Source organism: Pleurodeles waltl, chromosome 2_2, assembly GCF_031143425.1.
Source record: "Pleurodeles waltl isolate 20211129_DDA chromosome 2_2, aPleWal1.hap1.20221129, whole genome shotgun sequence".
NCBI lineage: Eukaryota > Metazoa > Chordata > Amphibia > Caudata > Salamandridae > Pleurodeles > Pleurodeles waltl.
The window spans coordinates 1,194,103,090-1,194,123,649 of record NC_090439.1 but is presented as its reverse complement, the minus strand read 5'-3'; the positions used below and the strand labels follow the sequence as shown (position 1 = coordinate 1,194,123,649).

At 47.5% G+C, this 20,560-nt stretch overlaps 1 protein-coding gene across 1 annotated transcript in view; it reads right to left on the bottom strand.

Moving 5' to 3' along the window:
- Positions 1-20,560, bottom strand: part of LOC138279298 (vomeronasal type-2 receptor 26-like) — a 147,856-nt gene that overhangs the window by 59,914 nt on the left and 67,382 nt on the right. The window lies entirely within an intron of this gene.

Here is a 20,560-nt window from a genome sequence, read left to right as displayed (position 1 = left end):
AGATATGATGAAGGACATTGTTAGACCCATCAGGTTTAGGGTGTTCTTCCCCCAAACCTTTTGCCTCACTCCTCCTATTTGTTGCTGATTGCATTTTTGTTTGCCCTAGAACTCTGCACATTTCACCACTGCTAATCAGTGCTAAAGTGTTTGTGCTCTCTCCCTTAAACATGGTGCAATTAACTTACAACCAATTGGAATATTAAATATACCTGTAAGTCCCAAGTAAACTGGTACTACATATACTCAAGGCCTTTAAATAAATGCTACTAGTAGGCCTGCAGCACTGATTGTGCCACCCACTTCAGTAGCCTTTCAAAACATGTCTTATGTCTGCCATTTCAACATGGTAAAAGAAACATCTTGCCAGTCCTAACTCTTCCTGTCACCACTAGGGTAGGTCCTAAATAGCCTATAGGTTAGGATGCATTGTATTTTAAAAGCAGGACATGTACTTTTAAGCTTTACACGTCATGGTATTCAAAAGCTCTCTCCCATAAGATAACATTGGGTTACCATATTACAATTAATGAGTAATAACCTTTGATTGGGAGCAGGTAGGAATATTGAGTTGGGTCTCAAATGACCTGTAATTTAAAGCCCTCTGTAATGGTAAAGTCATATTTTATGTCAAACGTCTGAAAATGCCACTTTTAGAAAGTTGGCATTTGCTTGACCTAACTGTAGGAAAGTACCATCTTGCCTGGCACGTTACCCCCATTTTTCACTGTATATATGTTGGTTTAGTTGTATGTGTCACTGGGACCCTGGTAACCCAGGGCCCCAGTGCTCATAAGTGTGCCTGAATGTGTTACCTGTGTAGTGACTAACTGTCTCACTGAGGCTCTGCTAATCAGAACCTCAGTGGTTATGCTCTCTCATTTCTTTAACAAATTGTCACTAACAGGCTAGTGACCATTTTTACCAATTTTCGTTGGCTTACTGGAACACCCTTATAATTCCCTAGTATATGGTACTGAGGTACCCAGGGTATTGGGGTTCCAGGAGATCCCTATGGGCTGCAGCATTTCTTTTGCCACCCATAGGGAGCTCTGACAAATCTTACACAGGCCTGCCACTGCAGCCTGAGTGAAATAACGTCCACGTTATTTCACAGCCATTTTACACTGCACTTAAGTAACTTATAAGTCACCTATATGTCTAACCTTTACCTGGTAAAGGTTAGGTGCAAAGTTACTTAGTGTGAGGGCACCCTGGCACTAGCCAAGGTGCCCCCACATTGTTCAGAGCCAATTCCCTGAACTTTGTGAGTGCGGGGACACCATTACACGCGTGCACTACATATAGGTCACTACCTATATGTAGCTTCACAATGGTAACTCCGAATATGGCCATGTAACATGTCTATGATCATGGAATTGCCCCCTCTATGCCATCCTGGCATAGTTGGCACAATCCCATGATCCCAGTGGTCTGTAGCACAGACCCTGGTACTGCCAAACTGCCCTTCCTGGGGTTTCACTGCAGCTGCTGCTGCTGCCAACCCCTCAGACAGGCAGCTGACCTCCTGGGGTCCAGCCAGGCCTGGCCCAGGATGGCAGAACAAAGAACTTCCTCTGAGAGAGGGTGTGACACCCTCTCCCTTTGGAAAATGGTGTGAAGGCAGGGGAGGAGTAGCCTCCCCCAGCCTCTGGAAATGCTTTCTTGGGCACAGATGTGCCCAATTCTGCATAAGCCAGTCTACACTGGTTCAGGGACCCCTTAGCCCCTGCTCTGGCGCGAAACTGGACAAAGGAAAGGGGAGTGACCACTCCCCTGACCGGCACCTCCCCTGGGAGGTGTCCAGAGCTCCTCCAGGGTGCTCCAGACCTCTGCCATCTTGGAAACAGAGGTGCGGCTGGCACACTGGACTGCTCTGAGTGGCCAGTGCCACCAGGTGACGTCAGAGACTCCTTGTGATAGGCTCCTTCAGGTGTTGCTAGCCTATCCTCTCTCCTAGGTAGCCAAACCCTCTTTTCTGGCTATTTAGGGTCTCTGTCTCTGGGGAAACTTCAGATAACGAATGCAAGAGCTCATCCGAGTTCCTCTGCATCTCCCTCTTCACCTTCTGATAAGGAATCGACTGCTGACCGCGCTGGAAGCCTGCAAACCTGCAACATAGTAGCAAAGACGACTACTGCAACTCTGTAACGCTGATCCTGCCGCCTTCTCGACTGTTTTCCTGCTTGTGCATGCTGTGGGGGTAGTCTGCCTCCTCTCTGCACCAGAAGCTCCGAAGAAATCTCCTGTGGGTCGACGGAATCTTCCCCCTGCAACCGCAGGCACCAAAAAGCTGCATTACCGGTCCCTTGGGTCTCCTCTCAGCACAACGAGCGAGGTCCCTCGAATCCAGCGACTCTGTCCCAGTGACCCCCACAGTCCAGTGACTCTTCAGCCCAAGTTTGGTGGAGGTAAGTCCTTGCCTCACCTCGCTGGGCTGCATTGCTGGGAACTGCAACTTTGCAGCTACTCCGGCCCCTGTGCACTTCCGGCGGAAATCCTTTGTGCACAGCCAAGCCTGGGTCCACGGCACTCTAACCTGCATTGCACGACTTTCTAAGTTGGTCTCCGGCGACGTGGGACTCCTTTGTGCAACTTCGGCGAGCACCATTTCACGCATCCTCGTAGTGCCTGTTTCTGGCACTTTTCCGGGAGCTACCTGCTTCAGTGAGGGCTCTTTGTCTTGCTCGACGTCCCCTCTCTCTTCAGGTCCAATTTGCGACCTCCTGGTCCCTCCTGGGCTCCAACAGCGTCCAAAAACGCCAAACGCACAATTTACAGCTAGCAAGGCTTGTTGGCTTTCTTTGGGCGGCAAAACACTTCTGTACGACTCTCCACGGCGAGAGGGATAGGTCCACCAAAGGGGAAGTCTCTAGCCCTTTTCGTTCCTGCAGAAACCTCAGCTTCTTCTGTCCAGTAGAAGCTTCTTTGCACCCGCAGCTGGCATTTCCTGGGCATCTGCCCATCTCCGACTTGCTTGTGACTTTTGGACTTGGTCCCCTTGTTCCACAGGTACCCTAGATTGGAAATCCACAGTTGTTGCATTGCTGGATTGTGTCTTTCCTGCATTATTGCTCTAACACGACTACTTTGTCCTTAGGGGAACTTTAGTGCACTTTGCACTCACTTTTTAGGGTCTTGGGGAGGGTTATTTTTCTAACTCTCACTATTTTCTAATAGTCCCAGCGACCCTCTACAAGGTCACATAGGTTTGGGGTCCATTCGTGGTTCGCATTCCACTTTTGGAGTATATGGTTTGTGTTGCCCCTATCCCTATGTTTCCCCATTGCATCCTATTGTAACTATACATTGTTTGCACTGTTTTCTAAGACTATACTGCATATTTTTGCTATTGTGTATATATATCTTGTGTATATTTCCTATCCTCTCACTGAGGGTACACTCTAAGATACTTTGGCATATTGTCATAAAAATAAAGTACCTTTATTTTTAGTATAACTGTGTATTGTGTTTTCTTATGATATTGTGCATATGACACTAAGTGGTACTGTAGTAGCTTCACACGTCTCCTAGTTCAGCCTAAGCTGCTCTGCTAAGCTACCATTATCTATCAGCCTAAGCTGCTAGACACCCTATACACTAATAAGGGATAACTGGGCCTGGTGCAAGGTGCAAGTACCCCTTGGTACTCACTACAAGCCAGTCCAGCCTCCTACATTGGTTGTGCAGTGGTGGGATAAGTGCTTGAGACTACTTACCACTCTTGTCATTGTACTTTTCATAAGAGAAAAATATACAAAACAAGGTCAGTGTATATACACATAGCCAAAAAGTTTTGCATTTCCTCTTTTCACTCTTTTCTAAGTGCTGAAAAGTACTCCTAAACTTTCAAAAAGTTCTTAAAAGTTTAAAAAGTTTTTTTTTCTGTCTTTCCAAAAAGTTCTGACAACTTTTTTCTCTTTTTCTATCACTTTAACACTCTCTAAAAAATGTCTGGCACAGGCCAAAGTGTTGATCTGTCCAAACTTGCATATGACAACCTTACCTGGAAAAGAGCAAGGAGTCTCTGTATAGAGAGAGGTTTGAGTGTAGGGAAAAATCCTTCCTTGGAACTGTTACTTAACATGCTTAGAGAACAGGATAAGGCCATAGGTGCCCCATCTGTTGAAAAAGTACCTAATAGTTCCCAATCTGATTCAGGGACTCCCCCAGGAAAAGATTCAGGAAAGAAACTTCCTAGCCTGCCCATTACTAGACAATCTAGCATAGATGGTAATGATGATGAGCCACACCAAATAAATAGTGTTGTCTCACATCATAGAAAAAGCATTTATTCTCACCATACTGGTAGTAATGTTTCTGTAAACCAAGCTGTTAGGGTGGCTTCTGTAAGGGACAGGTCTCCTTCTGTTCATTCCCATCATAGCTCTGTTTCTAGAAATGTCCCTCCCACCAACCCTGATGACAGAATGTTAGAGAGGGAACTCAATAAGTTGAGGGTGGAACAAACCAGACTGAAGCTTAAAAAGCAAAAGCTGGATTTGGATAGACAGTCTTTTGAATTAGAGAAGGAAAGACAGAAGTTGGGTTTAGATACCCATGGTGGCAGCAGCAGTATTCCCCATAGTCATCCTGCAAAAGAGCATGATTCCAGGAATCTGCACAAGATAGTTCCCCCTTATAAGGAGGGGGATGACATTAACAAGTGGTTTGCTGCACTTGAGAGGGCCTGTGTTGTACAGGATGTCCCTCAAAGGCAGTGGGCTGCTATCCTATGGCTATCATTTAGTGGAAAAGGTAGGGATAGGCTCCTTACTGTGAAAGAAAATGATGCTAATAATTTCCAAGTTCTTAAGAATGCACTCCTGGATGGTTATGGCTTAACCACTGAACAGTACAGGATAAAGTTCAGAGAGACCAAAAAGGAGTCTTCACAAGACTGGGTTGATTTCATTGACCAGGCAGTGAAGGCCTTGGAGGGGTGGTTACATGGCAGTAAAGTTACTGATTATGACAGCCTGTATAACTTGATCCTGAGAGAGCATATTCTTAAAAATTGTGTGTCTGATTTGTTGCACCAGTACTTGGTGGACTCTGATCTGACCTCTCCCCAAGAATTGGGAAAGAAGGCAGACAAATGGGTCAGAACAAGAGTGAACAGAAAAGTTCATACAGGGGGTGACAAAGATGGCAACACAAAGAAGGATGGTAAGTCTTCTGACAAGGGTGGGGACAAATCTAAAAATGAGTCTTCATCAGGCTCACAAAAACACTCTGGTGGGGGTGGTGTGTCCAAATCCTCCTTTAATCAGAACAAGGAAAAGAAACCATGGTGCTATTTATGTAAAATAAAAGGCCATTGGACAACAGATCCCAGTTGTCCAAAGAAAGGCACCACTGCTCCTACCACTACAACCCCTACTGCTACACCTAGTGTCCCTACTAATAGCAGTAGTGGTGGGAGCTAACCTACTAATAGCCAATCCAAGGGAGTAGCTGGGCTCACTTTTGGTAACTTAGTTGGGGTTGGTCTGATTAGGGAGACCACAGAGGCTACTTTAGTCTCTGAAGGGGCTATTGATTTAGCCACTTTGGTTGCTTTCCCCCATAACTTGGAGAAGTACAAGCAACTAACCCTAATAAATGGTGTTGAGGTCCAGGCCTACAGGGACACAGGTGCCAGTGTCACAATGGTGATTGAGAAACTGGTGCACCCTGAACAACACATACTTGGACACCAGTACCAAGTAACCGATGCTCACAACATAACACAAAGCCACCCCATGGCTGTTGTAAATCTCAACTGGGGGGGGGTAACTGGTCCAAAGAAAGTTGTGGTAGCTTCAGATTTACCTGTAGACTGTCTATTAGGGAATGATTTGGAGACATCAGCTTGGTCAGATGTGGAGTTGGAGGCCCATGCAGCAATGCTGGGCATCCCAGGGCATATTTTTGCTTTGACAAGGGCTCAGGCCAAAAAGCAAAAAGGACAGGGAAGCTTGGATCCTGGAACAATGGACCAAGAGCTCCCTAAAGCTAGGGCTAGTAGAAGCAAACCACTTCCTACTATCCCTCCCTCTACAGTGGATTCTACTTCTGAGGAAGAAGAATTCCCTCCCTGTGCAGAACCTACACCAGAGGAGCTGGAAGCAGACACTGCTGAGCTTTTGGGTGAAGGGGGGCCTGCCAGGGAGGAGCTGAGTGTGGCACAGCAAACCTGTCCCACATTAGAGGGTCTCAGACAGCAAGCTGTCAAACAGGCTAATGGGGATGTCAGTGACTCTCACAGAGTTTACTGGGAGGACAACCTCTTGTACACTGAGCATAGGGATCCTAAACCTGGAGCTGCCAGGAGATTAGTGATTCCTCAGGAGTACAGAAAGTTCCTCCTAACACTGGCACATGACATTCCCTTAGCTGGGCATCTAGGACAAATGAAAACTTGGGACAGGCTTGTTCCCCTGTTTCATTGGCCTAGGATGTCTGAGGACACAAAGGAATTTTGTAAGTCCTGTGAAACCTGTCAAGCCAGTGGCAAAACAGGTGGCAAACCAAAGGCACCCCTTATCCCACTGCCTGTGGTTGGGGTTCCCTTTGAAAGGGTAGGGGTTGACATAGTTGGCCCCCTTGACCCTCCTACTGCTTCAGGCAATAGGTTTATCTTGGTGGTAGTGGACCATGCCACAAGATACCCTGAAGCTATTCCTTTAAGGACCACTACAGCTCCTGCAGTGGCAAAGGCCCTCCTGGGAATATTTTCCAGGGTGGGCTTCCCAAAGGAAGTAGTATCAGACAGAGGAAGCAATTTCATGTCTGCATACTTAAAGGCCATGTGGAAGGAGTGTGGTGTAACGTACAAGTTCACAACACCCTATCATCCACAAACAAATGGACTGGTGGAGAGATTTAATAAAACTCTCAAAGGCATGATTATGGGACTCCCTGAAAAACTCCGCAGGAGATGGGATATCCTTCTACCATGCCTCCTTTTTGCCTACAGGGAGGTACCCCAGAAAGGAGTGGGCTTCAGCCCCTTTGAACTTCTTTTTGGACACCCTGTTAGGGGTCCACTCACACTTGTAAAGGAGGGTTGGGAACAACCTTTAAAAGCTCCTAAGCAGGATATTGTGGATTATGTACTTGGCCTCAGATCAAGGATGGCTGAGTACATGAAAAAGGCCAGTAAAAACCTTCAGGCCAGCCAAGAGCTCCAGAAGCAATGGCATGATCAGAAGGCTGTTTTGGTTCAGTACCAACCAGGGCAGAAAGTGTGGGTCTTGGAGCCTGTGGCCCCAAGAGCACTCCAAGATAAATGGAGTGGACCCCACACAATTGTTGAAAAGAAGGGTGAATTCACCTACTTGGTTGACTTAGGCACTGCCAGGAGTCCCCTTAGGGTGCTCCATGTCAACCGCCTGAAACCCTACTATGACAGGGCTGATCTCACCCTGCTCATGGCAACTGATGAGCGACAGGAAGAAGACAGTGATCCTCTACCTGATCTCTTCTCTTCCACAGAACAAGATGCTCTTGTGGAAGGTGTAGTTTTGGCTGATTGTCTTACTGCTGAGCAGAAAAACAATTGCATAAATCTCCTAGGACAATTTTCAGAACTCTTCTCTACTGTGCCAGGCACCACTTCTTGGTGTGAGCACACTATAGATACTGGAGACAGTTTACCTGTCAAAAGTAAGATCTATAGGCAGCCTGACCATGTCATGGACTGCATAAAGCATGAAGTTCAGAAAATGTTGGAACTAGGAGTGGTTGAGCACTCTGACAGTCCATGGGCTTCTCCTGTGGTACTGGTACCAAAACCCAATTCTAAAGATGGAAAGAAGGAAATGCGGTTTTGTGTAGACTATAGAGGTCTCAACTTGGTAACCAAAACTGATGCTCACCCTATACCCAGGGCAGATGAGCTTATAGATACACTGGCATCTGCCAAGTATCTAAGCACTTTTGATTTGACTGCAGCGTATTGGCAGATCAAATTATCAGAAGATGCTAAACCTAAGACTGCATTTTCTACCATTGGAGGACATTACCAGTTTACTGTAATGCCTTTTGGTTTGAAAAATGCACCTGCCAGTTTTCAGAGGTTGGTGAACACAGTCCTGCAAGGGCTGGAAGCTTTCAGTGCAGCATATTTGGACGATATAGCTGTCTTTAGCTCCAGCTGGGATGATCACCTGGTCCACCCATGGAAAGTTTTGGAGGCCCTGCAAAAGGCAGGCCTCACTATCAAGGCTTCAACGTGCCAGATAGGGCAGGGTAAGGTGGTTTATCTGGGACACCTTGTTGGTGGGGAACAGATTGCACCACTTCAGGGGAAAATCCAAACAATTATTGATTGGGTTCCCCCTACCACTCAGACTCAGGTGAGAGCCTTCCTAGGCCTCACTGGGTATTACAGGAGGTTCATTAAGAACTATGGCTCCATTGCAGCCCCTCTTAATGACCTCACATCCAAGAAAATGCCTAAAAAGGTATTATGGACAGCAAACTGTCAGAAAGCTTTTGAGGAGCTGAAGCAGGCCATGTGCTCTGCACCTGTCCTGAAAAGCCCTTGTTACTCTAAAAAATTCTATGTCCAAACTGATGCATCTGAATTAGGAGTAGGGGCAGTCCTATCACAACTTAATTCTGAGGGCCAGGATCAACCTGTTGCTTTTATTAGTAGGAGGTTGACCCCTAGAGAAAAGCGTTGGTCTGCCATTGAGAGGGAGGCCTTTGCTGTGGTCTGGGCTCTGAAGAAGTTGAGGCCATACCTGTTTGGCACTCACTTCATTGTTCAGACAGACCACAAACCTCTACTTTGGCTAAAACAAATGAAAGGTGAAAATCCTAAATTGTTGAGGTGGTCCATATCCCTACAGGGAATGGACTATACAGTGGAACATAGACCTGGGAGTAGCCACTCCAATGCAGATGGACTCTCCAGATATTTGCACTTAGACAATGAAGACTCATCAGGTCATGGCTAGTCTTATTGTCCTTCGTTTGGGGGGGGGGGTTGTGTAGGAAAGTACCATCTTGCCTGGCACGTTACCCCCATTTTTCACTGTATATATGTTGGTTTAGTTGTATGTGTCACTGGGACCCTGGTAACCCAGGGCCCCAGTGCTCATAAGTGTGCCTGAATGTGTTACCTGTGTAGTGACTAACTGTCTCACTGAGGCTCTGCTAATCAGAACCTCAGTGGTTATGCTCTCTCATTTCTTTCCAAATTGTCACTAACAGGCTAGTGACCATTTTTACCAATTTTCGTTGGCTTACTGGAACACCCTTATAATTCCCTAGTATATGGTACTGAGGTACCCAGGGTATTGGGGTTCCAGGAGATCCCTATGGGCTGCAGCATTTCTTTTGCCACCCATAGGGAGCTCTGACAAATCTTACACAGGCCTGCCACTGCAGCCTGAGTGAAATAACGTCCACGTTATTTCACAGCCATTTTACACTGCACTTAAGTAACTTATAAGTCACCTATATGTCTAACCTTTACCTGGTAAAGGTTAGGTGCAAAGTTACTTAGTGTGAGGGCACCCTGGCACTAGCCAAGGTGCCCCCACATTGTTCAGAGCCAATTCCCTGAACTTTATGAGTGCGGGGACACCATTACACGCGTGCACTACATATAGGTCACTACCTATATGTAGCTTCACAATGGTAACTCCGAATATGGCCATGTAACATGTCTATGATCGTGGAATTGCCCCCTCTATGCCATCCTGGCATAGTTGGCACAATCCCATGATCCCAGTGGTCTGTAGCACAGACCCTGGTACTGCCAAACTGCCCTTCCTGGGGTTTCACTGCAGCTGCTGCTGCTGCCAACCCCTCAGACAGGCAGCTGCCCTCCTGGGGTCCAGCCAGGCCTGGCCCAGGATGGCAGAACAAAGAACTTCCTCTGAGAGAGGGTGTGACACCCTCTCCCTTTGGAAAATGGTGTGAAGGCAGGGGAGGAGTAGCCTCCCCCAGCCTCTGGAAATGCTTTGTTGGGCACAGATGTGCCCAATTCTGCATAAGCCAGTCTACACCGGTTCAGGGACCCCTTAGCCCCTGCTCTGGCGCGAAACTGGACAAAGGAAAGGGGAGTGACCACTCCCCTGACCTGCACCTCCCCTGGGAGGTGTCCAGAGCTCCTCCAGGGTGCGCCAGACCTCTGCCATCTTGGAAACAGAGGTGCGGCTGGCACACTGGACTGCTCTGAGTGGCCAGTGCCACCAGGTGACGTCAGAGACTCCTTGTGATAGGCTCCTTCAGGTGTTGCTAGCCTATCCTCTCTCCTAGGTAGCCAAACCCTCTTTTCTGGCTATTTAGGGTCTCTGTCTCTGGGGAAACTTCAGATAACGAATGCAAGAGCTCATCCGAGTTCCTCTGCATCTCCCTCTTCACCTTCTGATAAGGAATCGACTGCTGACCGCGCTGGAGGCCTGCAAACCTGCAACATAGTAGCAAAGACGACTACTGCAACTCTGTAACGCTGATCCTGCCACCTTCTCGACTTTTTTCCTGCTTGTGCATGCTGTGGGGGTAGTCTGCCTCCTCTCTGCACCAGAAGCTCCGGAGAAATCTCCCGTGGGTCGACGGAATCTTCCCCCTGCAACCGCAGGCACCAAAAAGCTGCATTACCGGTCCCTTGGGTCTCCTCTCAGCACGACGAGCGAGGTCCCTCGAATCCAGCGACTCTGTCCAAGTGACCCCCACAGTCCAGTGACTCTTCAGCCCAAGTTTGGTGGAGGTAAGTCCTTGCCTCACCTCGCTGGGCTGCATTGCTGGGAACCGCGACTTCGCAGCTACTCCGGCCCCTGTGCACTTCCGTCAGAAATACTTTGTGCACAGCCAAGCCTGGGTCCTCGGCACTCTAACCTGCATTGCACGACTTTCTAAGTTGGTCTCCGGCGACGTGGGACTCCTTTGTGCAACTTCGGCGAGCACCGTTTCACGCATCTTTGTAGTGCCTGTTTCTGGCACTTCACCGGGTGCTATCTGCTTCAGTGAGGGTTCTTTGTCTTGCTCGACGTCCCTTCTCTCTTCGGGTCCAATTTGCGACCTCCTGGTCCCTCCTGGGCCCCAGCAGCGTCCAAAAACGCCAAACGCACGATTTGCAGCTAGCAAGGCTTGTTGGCGTTCTTTCGGCGGGACAATACTTTTGAACAACTCTCCACGGCGAGAGGGATCCGTCCACCAAAGGGGAAGTCTCTAGCCCTTTTCGTTCCTGCAGAAACCTCAGCTTCTTCTGTCCAGTAGAAGCTTCTTTGCACCCGCAGCTGGCATTTCCTGGGCATCTGCCCATCTCCGACTTGCTTGTGACTTTTGGACTTGGTCCCCTTGTTCCACAGGTACCCTAGATTGGAAATCCACAGTTGTTGCATTGCTGGTTTGTGTCTTTCCTGCATTATTCCTCTAACACGACTACTTTGTCCTTAGGGGAACTTTAGTGCACTTTGCACTCACTTTTCAGGGTCTTGGGGAGGGTTATTTTTCTAACTCTCACTATTTTCTAATAGTCCCAGCGACCCTCTACAAGGTCACATAGGTTTGGGGTCCATTCGTGGTTCGCATTCCACTTTTGGAGTATATGGTTTGTGTTGCCCCTATCCCTATGTTTCCCCATTGCATCCTATTGTAACTATACATTGTTTGCACTGTTTTCTAAGACTATACTGCATATTTTTGCTATTGTGTATATATATCTTGTGTATATTTCCTATCCTCTCACTGAGGGTACACTCTAAGATACTTTGGCATATTGTCATAAAAATAAAGTACCTTTATTTTTAGTATAACTGTGTATTGTGTTTTCTTATGATATTGTGCATATGACACTAAGTGGTACTGTAGTAGCTTCACACGTCTCCTAGTTCAGCCTAAGCTGCTCTGCTAAGCTACCATTATCTATCAGCCTAAGCTGCTAGACACCCTATACACTAATAAGGGATAACTGGGCCTGGTGCAAGGTGCAAGTACCCCTTGGTACTCACTACAAGCCAGTCCAGCCTCCTACACTAACCATTTAGTGCCTGCAGCCTGTATTCTTGGTCACATGATTAGGTGTTACTGGCAGTTGTGTATTCCTCCCAGACAGTGACACAAAAGGGAATAGGTTTTGGCAGGATGAGCCATCTCTCCCAGGATAACAGGGGAGGAGTTGTCACCTACTATATCAAGGATGGCAGTTTTATGTGGTATGACTGAGGGGTCTTACCATGTAATGCTAACACATTAACCAGACGTGGACCTCAGGTTCACACTGGTAAACCTTAGCTCCACCCTGAGGAGCAGCCATTCTACTTAGAGGAACAGATGCAGAGCATTTCACAACACCAACATGGAGGATAAGTAATTGACACAACTCAAAAGAAATCCAACACGAATTTAGAAAAATAAAGCAGACTTTTATCTTAATTTAGACACCAAAATGAACTTTGTATCATACATACAACTGGACTTGTTGATTTTTTTAAAATTTAAAAATAGATAAACTTTTAGTAGTTAAACTAATACTATTGAAGTCAATAGGAGAAAACACAGTGAACAACTTGTTACTTTTGGGGTGAGTTCCATGGAACCCATCTGGAGTTATGGTCGGAGGGTTCCCTAGACCAAGTTTTTATAGAGAGTACATTTTAACCTTCCCCACAGAATCCGGGTGCAGAGGTAGGATTGCTGTCCCTAGAAAAGACCGGGAACCGCAAGTGCTGTCAATCAAACCCACGCTTGGAGATGGAGTTACACTCTACCATCGAAGACTAGAGGCCTTTGGGTTCCCAAGATCTGGATTCCAGATCTGCCACTCTCCCACCATATCCAGCGGCTCCAGGCGCAGAGGTGGCCTTGCAGCTGTCAATCACAGGAGGGTCACACCAATGATGCTTTGCCACTTAGTTGAAGTTGCCTTCTTCAGGATGCAGGATCTCAGCAGTGGGGTATTGTAGGAAAGTGCCATCTTTCTTGGCATGTTACCCCCAATTTTACATGTATGTCAGTATGTTTTTGCCTGTCTCACTGGGATCCTGCTAGCTAGGACCCCAGTGCTCATAGTTTGTGGGCTGACTGTGTAGTGCCTAACTGTGTCACTGAGGGTCTGCTAATCAGAACCTTAGTGCTCATGCTCTCTCTGCCTTTAAATTTGTCACTATAGGCTAGCGACCACTTTTACCAATTTCAATTGGCATACTGGAACACCCTTAAAATTCCATAGTATATGGTACCTAGGCACCTAGGGAATTGGGGTTCTAGGAGATCCCTATGTGCTGCAGCATTTCTTTTGCCACCCATAGGGAGCTCAGACAAACCTTTACACAGGACTGCCACTGCAGCCTGAGTGAAATAACGTCCACGTTATTTCACAGCCATTTTTACTGCACTTAGTAACTTATTAGTCACCTATTGTAGGAGGCTGGACTGGCTTGTAGTGAGAACCAAGGGGTACTTGCACCTTGCACCAGGCCCAGTTATCCCTTATTAGTGTATAGGGTGTCTAGCAGCTTAGGCTGATAGATAATGGTAGCTTAGCAGAGCAGCTTAGGCTGAACTAGAGACGTGTGAAGCTACTACAGTACCACCTAGTGTCATATGCACAATATCATAAGAAAACACAATACACAGTTATACTAAAAATAAAGGTACTTTATTTTTATGACAATATGCCAAAGTATCTTAGAGTGTACCCTCAGTGAGAGGATAGGAAATATAAACAAGATATATATACACAATAACAAAAATATGCAGTATAGTCTTAGAAAACAGTGCAAACAATGTATAGTTACAATAGGATGCAATGGGGAAACATAGGGATAGGGGCAACACAAACCATATACTCCAAAAGTGGAATGCGAACCACGAATGGACCCCAAACCTATGTGACCTTGTAGAGGGTCGCTGGGACTATTAGAAAATAGTGAGAGATAGAAAAATAACCCTCCCAAGACCCTGAAAAGTGAGTGCAAAGTGCACTAAAGTTCCCCTAAGGACAAAGAAGTCGTGTTAGAGGAATAATGCAGGAAAGACACAAACCAACAATGCAACAACGCTGGATTTCCAATCTGGGGTACCTGTGGAACAAGGGGACCAAGTCCAAAAGTCACAAGCAAGTCGGAGATGGGCAGATGCCCAGGAAATGCCAGCTGCGGGTGCAAAGAAGCTTCTACTGGACAGAAGAAGCTGTGGTTTCTGCAGGAACGCAAAGGGCTAGAGACTTCCCCTTTGGAGGACGGATCCCTCTTGCCTTGTAGAGTCGTGCAGAAGTGTTTTCCCGCCGAAAAAACGCCAACAAGCGTTTTTGGACGCTGCTGTGGCCCAGGAGGGACCAGGAGGTCGCAAATTGGACCAGGAGAGAGAGGGGACGTCGAGCAAGACAAGGAGCTCTCTCAGCAGCAGGTAGCACCCGGAGAAGTGCCAGAAACAGGCACTACGAGGATGCGTGAAACGGTGCTCACCCGAAGTTACACAAAGGAGTCCCACATCGCCGGAGACCAACTTAGAAAGTCGTGCAATGCAGGTTAGAGTGCCGTGGACCCAGGCTTGGCTGTGCACAAAGGATTTCCGTGAAGTGCACAGGGGCCGGAGTAGCGGCAAAAGTCGCGGTTCCCAGCAATGCAGTCTAGCGAGGTGAGGCAAGGACTTACCTCCACCAAACTTGGACTGAAGAGTCACTGGACTGTGGGAGTCACTTGGACAGAGTTGCTGGATTCGAGGGACCTCGCTCGTCGTGCTGAGAGGAGACCCAAGGGACCGGTAATGCAGCTTTTTGGTGCCTGCGGTTGCAGAGGGAAGATTCCGTCGACCCACGGGAGATTTCTTCGGAGCTTCTAGTGCAGAGAGGAGGCAGACTACCCCCACAGCATGCACCACCAGGAAAACAGTCGAGAAGGCGGCAGGATCAGCGTTACAGAGTTGCAGTAGTCGTCTTTGCTACTATGTTGCAGTTTTGCAGGCTTCCAGCGCGGTCAGCAGTCGATTCCTTGGTAGAAGGTGAAGAGAGAGATGCAGAGGAACTCGGCTGAGCTCTTGCATTCGTTATCTAAAGTTTCCCCAGAGACAGAGACCCTAAATAGCCAGAAAAGAGGGTTTGGCTACCTAGGAGAGAGGATAGGCTACTAACACCTGAAGGAGCCTATCAGAAGGAGTCTCTGACATCACCTGGTGGCACTGGCCACTCAGAGTAGTCCAGTGTGCCAGCAGCACCTCTGTTTCCAAGATGGCAGAGGTCTGGAGCACACTGGAGGAGCTCTGGACACCTCCCGGGGAGGTGCAGGTCAGGGGAGTGGTCACTCCCCTTTCCATTGTCCAGTTTCGTGCCAGAGAAGGGCTAAGGGGTCCCCTGAACCGGTGTAGACTGGCTTATGCAGAATTGGGCACATCTGTGCCCAAGAAAGCATTTCCAGAGGCTGGGGGAGGCTACTCCTCCCCTGCCTTCACACCATTTTCCAAAGGGAGAGGGTGTAACACCCTCTCTCAGAGGAAGTCCTTTGTTCTGCCATCCTGGGCTAGGCCTGGCTGGACCCCAGGAGGGCAGATGCCTGTCTGAGGGGTTGGCAGCAGCAGCAGCTGCAGTGAAACCCCAGGAAGGGCAGTTTGGCAGTACCAGGGTCTGTGCTACAGACCACTGGGATCATGGGATTGTGCCAACTATGCCAGGATGGTATAGAGGGGGCAATTCCATGATCATAGACATGTTACATGGCCATATTCGGAGTTACCATTGTGAAGCTACATATAGGTAGTGACCTATATGTAGTGCACGCGTGTAATGGTTTCCCCGCACTCACAAAGTCCGGGGAATTGGCCCTGAACAATGTGGGGGCACCTTGGCTAGTGCCAGGGTGCCCTCACACTAAGTAACTTTGCACCTAACCTTTACCAGGTAAAGGTTAGACAACTAGGTGACTTATAAGTTACTTAAGTGCAGTGTAAAATGGCTGTGAAATAACGTGGACGTTATTTCACTCAGGCTGCAGTGGCAGGCCTGTGTAAGAATTGTCAGAGCTCCCTATGGGTGGCAAAAGAAATGCTGCAGCCCATAGGGATCTCCTGGAACCCCAATACCCTTGGTACCTCAGTACCATATACTAGGGAATTATAAGGGTGTTCCAGTAAGCCAATGTAAATTGGTAAAAATAGTCACTAGCCTGTTAATGACAATTTGGAAAGAAATGAGAGAGCATAACCACTGAGGTTCTGATTAGCAGAGCCTCAGTGAGACAGTTAGTCACTACACAGGTAACACATTCAGGCACACTTATGAGCACTGGGGCCCTGGTGAACAGGGTCCCAGTGACACATACAACTAAAACAACATATATACAGTGAAAAATGGGTGTAACATGCCAGGCAAGATGGTACTTTCTAACACAACCCCCCCCCCAAACGAAGGACAATAAGACTAGCCATGACCTGATGAGTCTTCATTGTCTAAGTGGAAATATCTGGAGAGTCCATCTGCATTGGAGTGGCTACTCCCAGGTCTATGTTCCACTGTATAGTCCATTCCCTGTAGGGATATGGACCACCTCAACAATTTAGGATTTTCACCTTTCATTTGTTTTAGCCAAAGTAGAGGTTTGTGGTCTGTCTGAACAATGAAGTGAGTGCCAAACAGGTATGGCCTCAACTTCTTCAGTGCCCAGACCACAGCAAAGGCCTCCCTCTCAATGGCAGACCAACGCTTTTCTCTAGGGGTCAACCTCCTACTAATAAAAGCAACAGGTTGATCCTGGCCCTCAGAATTAAGTTGTGATAGGACTTCCCCTACTCCTAATTCAGATGCATCAGTTTGGACATAGAATTTTTTAGAGTAACAAGGGCTTTTCAGGACAGGTGCAGAGCACATGGCCTGCTTCAGCTCCTCAAAAGCTTTCTGACAGTTTGCTGTCCATAATACCTTTTTAGGCATTTTCTTGGATGTGAGGTCATTAAGAGGGGCTGCAATGGAGCCATAGTTCTTAATGAACCTCCTGTAATACCCAGTGAGGCCTAGGAAGGCTCTCACCTGAGTCTGAGTAGTAGGGGGAACCCAATCAATAATTGTTTGGATTTTCCCCTGAAGTGGTGCAATCTGTTCCCCACCAACAAGGTGTCCCAGATAAACCACCTTCCCCTGCCCTATCTGGCACTTTGAAGCCTTGATAGTGAGGCCTGCCTTTTGCAGGGCCTCCAAAACTTTCCATAGGTGGACCAGGTGATCATCCCAGCTGGAGCTAAAGACAGCTATATCGTCCAAATATGCTGCACTGAAAGCTTCCAGCCCTTGCAGGACTGTGTTCACCAACCTTTGAAAAGTGGCAGGTGCATTTTTCAAACCAAAAGGCATTACAGTAAACTGGTAATGTCCTCCAATGGTTGAAAATGCAGTTTTAGGTTTAGCATCTTCTGACAATTTGATCTGCCAATACCCTGCAGTCAAATCAAAAGTGCTTAGATACTTGGCAGATGCCAGTGTATCTATGAGCTCATCTGCCCTGGGTATAGGGTGAGCATCAGTTTTGGTTACCAAGTTGAGACCTCTATAGTCTACACAAAACCGCATTTCCTTCCTTTCATCTTTGGAATGGGGTTTTGGTACAAGTACCACAGGAGAAGCCCATGGACTTTCAGAGTGCTCAACCACTCCTAGTTCTAACATTTTCTGCACCTCTTGCTTTATGCAGTCCCTGACATGGTCAGGCTGCCTATAGATCTTACTTTTGACAGGTAAACTGTCTCCAGTATCTATAGTGTGCTCACACCAAGAAGTGGTACCTGGCACAGTAGAGAAGAGTTCAGAGAATTGATCTAGGAGATTTATGCAATGGTCTTTCTGCTCAGCAGTAAGACAATCAGCCAAAACTACCCCTTCCACAAGAGCATCTTGTTCTGTGGAAGAGAAGAGATCAGGTAGAGGATCACTGCCTTCTTCCTGTCCCTCATCAGTTGCCATGAGCAGGGTGAGATCAGCCCTGTCATAGTAGGGTTTCAGGCGGTTTACATGGAGTACCCTAAGGGGACTCCTTGCAGTGCCTAAGTCAACTAAATAGGTGACTTCACCCTTTTTCTCAACAATTGTGTGGGGACCACTCCATTTATCTTGGAGTGCTCTTGGGGCCACAGGCTCCAAGACCCACACTTTCTGCCCTGGTTGGTACTGAACCAAAACAGCCTTCTGATCATGCCATTGATTCTGGAGCTCTTGGCTGGCCTGAAGGTTTTTACTGGCCTTTTTCATGTACTCAGCCATTCTTGATCTGAGGCCAAGTACATAATCCACAATATCCTGCTTAGGAGCTTTTAAAGGTTGTTCCCAACCCTCCTTTACAAGTGTGAGTGGACCCCTAACAGGGTGTCCAAAAAGAAGTTCAAAGGGGCTGAAGCCCACTCCTTTCTGGGGTACCTCCCTGTAGGCAAAAAGGAGGCATGGTAGAAGGATATCCCATCTCCTGCAGAGTTTTTCAGGGAGACCCATAATCATGCCTTTGAGAGTTTTGTTAAATCTCTCCACCAGTCCATTTGTTTGTGGATGATAGGGTGTTGTGAACTTATAAGTTACACCACACTCCTTCCACATGGCCTTTAAGTTTGCAGACATGAAATTGCTTCCTCTGTCTGATACAACTTCCTTTGGGAAGCCCACCCTGGAAAATATTCCCAGGAGGGCCTTTGCCACTGCAGGAGCTGTAGGGGTCCTTAAAGGAATAGCTTCAGGGTATCTTGTGGCATGGTCCACTACCACCAAGATGAATCTATTGCCTGAAGCAGTAGGAGGGTCAAGGGGGCCAACTATGTCAACCCCTACCCTTTCAAAAGGAACCACAACCACAGGCAGTGGAATAAGGGGTGCCTTTGGGGTGCCACCTGTCTTGCCACTGGCTTGACAGGTTTCACAGGACTTACAAAATTCCTTTGTGTCCTCAGACATTCTAGGCCAATGAAACAGGGGAACAAGCCTGTCCCAAGTTTTCTTTTGTCCCAGATGCCCAGCTAGGGGAATGTCGTGTGCTAGAGTTAGGAGGAACTTTCTGTACTCCTGAGGAATCACTAATCTCCTGGCAGCTCCAGGTTTAGGATCCCTATGCTCAGTGTACAAGAGGTTGTCCTCCCAGTAAATTCTGTGAGAGTCACTGACATCCCCATTAGCCTGTTTGACAGCTTGCTGTCTGAGACCCTCTAATGTGGGACAGGTTTGCTGTGCCACACTCAGCTCCTCCCTGGCAGGCCCCCCTTCACCCAAAAGCTCAGCAGTATCTGATTCCAGCTCCTCTGGTGTAGGTTCTGCACAAGGAGGGAATTCTTCTTCCTCAGAAGTAGAATCCACTGTAGAGGGAGGGATAGTAGGAAGTGGTTTGCTTCTACTAGCCCTAGCTTTAGGGAGCACTTGGTCCATTGTTCCAGGATCCAAGCTTCCCTGTCCTTTTTGCTTTTTGGCCTGAGCCCTTGTCAAAGCAAAAATATGCCCTGGGATGCCCAGCATTGCTGCATGGGCCTCCAACTCCACATCTGACCAAGCTGATGTCTCCAAATCATTTCCTAGTAGACAGTCTACAGGTAAATCTGTGGCTACCACAACTTTCTTTGGACCAGTAACCCCCCCCAGTTGAGATTAACAACAGCCATGGGGTGGCTAAGTGTGTTGTTGTGAGCATCGGTTACTTGGTACTGGTGACCAAGTAGTTGTTGTTCAGGGTGGACCAGTTTCTCTATGACCATAGTCACACTGGCACCAGTGTCCCTGTAGGCCTGAACCTCAACACCATTTATTAGGGGTAGCTGCTTGTACTTATCCATATTAAGGGGACAAGCAACTAAGGTGGCTAAATCAATAGCCCCCTCAGAGACTAACACAGACTCTGTGGCCTCCCTAACAAGGCCAACCCCAACTAAGTTACCAATAGTGAGCCCAGCTACTCCCTTAGATTGGCTATTAGTAGGTTTGCTCCCACCACCACTTCTATTAGTAGGGACACTAGGGGTAGCAGTAGAGGTTGTAGTGGTAGGAGCATTGGTGCTTTTCTTTGGACAACTGGGATCTGTTGTCCAATGGCCTTTTATTTTACATAAATAGCACCATGGTTTCTTTTCCTTGTTCTGATTAAAAGAGGATTTGGGCCCACCACCCCCACCAGAGTGTTTTTGTGGGCCTGATGAAGACTCATTTTTAGATTTGTCCCCACCCTTGTCAGAAGACTTACCATCCTTCTTTTTGTTGCCATCTTTGTCACCCCCTGTATGAACTTTTCTGTTCACCCTTGTTCTGACCCATTTGTCTGCCTTCTTTCCCAATTCTTGGGGAGAGGTCAGATCAGAGTCCACCATGTACTGGTGCAACAAATCAGACACACAATTATTAAGAATATGCTCTCTCAGGATTAAGTTATACAGGCTGTCATAATCAGTAACTTTACTGCCATGTAACCACCCCTCCAAGGCCTTCACTGAATGGTCAATGAAATCAACCCAGTCTTGTGAGGACTCCTTTTTGGTCTCTCTGAACTTTATCCTGTATTGTTCAGTGGTTAAGCCATAACCATCCAGGAGTGCATTCTTAAGAACTTGGAAATTATTGGCATCATTTTCTTTCACAGTAAGGAGCCTATCCCTACCTTTTCCACTAAATGAT